This window comes from Octopus bimaculoides, chromosome 18 (assembly GCF_001194135.2).
Source record: "Octopus bimaculoides isolate UCB-OBI-ISO-001 chromosome 18, ASM119413v2, whole genome shotgun sequence".
Lineage (NCBI taxonomy): Eukaryota > Metazoa > Mollusca > Cephalopoda > Octopoda > Octopodidae > Octopus > Octopus bimaculoides.
In genome coordinates, this window is record NC_068998.1 from 12,314,911 (window position 1) to 12,316,930 (window position 2,020).

At 33.2% G+C, this 2,020-nt stretch overlaps 1 protein-coding gene across 1 annotated transcript in view; it reads right to left on the reverse strand.

Moving 5' to 3' along the window:
• Positions 1-2,020, reverse strand: part of LOC106868664 (cholecystokinin receptor type A) — a 15,272-nt gene that overhangs the window by 12,313 nt on the left and 939 nt on the right. The gene's annotated exons all lie outside the window — the stretch shown is intronic.

Sequence of the window (2,020 nt, forward strand, 5' to 3'; positions counted from 1 at the left end):
ATCTATCTATCTATCTATCTATCTATCTATCTATCTATCTATCTATTTATCTATCTATTTATCTATCTATCTATCTATCTATCTATCTATCTATCTATCTATCTATCTATCTATCTATCTATCTATCTATGCATGTATATATATAACTTGAAAAGAAATAATGTTAATAGTTATACGAAAAACATTAATAGTATATAAATGGACGCATCGCCACCGATCTTACCAAATATCTCACATGATCATACGCGCCAAGCAAAACACACTAACACACTCGAACATGAGTTTGACATAATATATCCTGGCGTAAAACAACGCGATGCATTAACAAAATATCATGATTAAAACTTGAGTAATTTAACCGTACACACACCCGCACCAATAATTAATAAAACAATACATTGTTGCAATTATGAACGTATAAACTACTTCTAACGGTATCTTCATATAAACTGACAGTGACAACGAAAACAATTTCGTGTGAAGCATCTAATTAGCATCAGGAAGTTTGTAGTTCTATTAGTGGAAATATGTATGCATGTATGTATGCATGTATGTATGTATGTATGTATGGATGTATGGATGTATGTATGTATGGATGGATGGATGGATGCATGTATTTATGTATTTATGCACTGCATTGTTTGTACGCAATGCATTGCATGCATGCATACATACGCACATATCTATCTATCTATCTGTCTGTCTGTCTGTCTGTCTGTCTGTCTGTCTGTCTGTCTGTCTGTCTGTCGGCGTAAACCTAAAAAAAAAAAAGGTTTAAGGACGGCATGAGGACTACTATGAAGTCACTTGGAATGGTTCTAGAAGATATAGAAACCCTTGCTTCGGATCGAGTTGGATGGTGAACGAAGGCGTGGAGTGAAGTAAAAGCATTTGAAGTGGCCAGGATAACGCAAGTAAGACTCAAAAGAGGTCTAAGGAAGACTGTAACAATCGAGAAGGTGAATGGCAATGACCTTTTTGTGTGCACAGTCTGTGACAGACCATACCTGTCTTTGGCTGGCCTCAAATCTCATCTGTGAACGCCTGAAAAACGAACCTCCACCACCTATTCTGACTATATGTCTGTGCACACCTTTGAATGCAGTATATGCCAGAAGGTTTTCAAATCCAACGGAGGCCTCTTTACTTGTAAAGGGGTTATGTGCAAGAATAGGCATTAAACCGATGGTAATTATTCTGACCAGCCATAACCAACGAAAACTAATATATATATATATAATGCAATATAATATAATATAAATAATATAGATATATATATATTTCATCCTTTCGGGGTCGATAAATAAAGTACCAGTTACGCACTAGGGTCGATGTAATCGACTTAATCCCTTTGTCTGTCCTTGTATGTCCCCTCTATGTTTAGCCCCTTGTGGGCAATAAAGAAATATATATATATATATATATATATATATATATATATATATATATATATATATATGAATGTATACATATCTATATATATATATATATCTATATATCTATATCTATATATATGCATGTATACTTATATATACATACATATATATGTAAATACACATGCATATATGGGTACAGGACATCATAAAACGTAAACAACATAAAATACGAAAACAACATGAAATACGAAGTACGAAAACATGGAATACAAGCTTTTTTGGCGAACAACGAAAGGAACAAATGGAAAACATGATAAGCAACATAAAGTACGACCCTTCATCAGTTGTCGGCTGTTTTATCTACTCGACATTTCGAGCGTTTACAACAAGATGTGCTTTCGTCAAAACAGTTGCTCCCACAAAGCAAATTAAATAAAATTTGGGATTTGCGGAGGGTCAAAGTTGATAACAAAACCAAGGCAGTGAATATATATATATATATATATATATATATATATATATATATCTATGTATATACATACATATATATATATATATATATATGGGAGAATATACGAAAAAACAACAACAGACGAGGACAGGTGGTGTAACTAACAAAAGGATGTATTAGTATGACGCTCGGG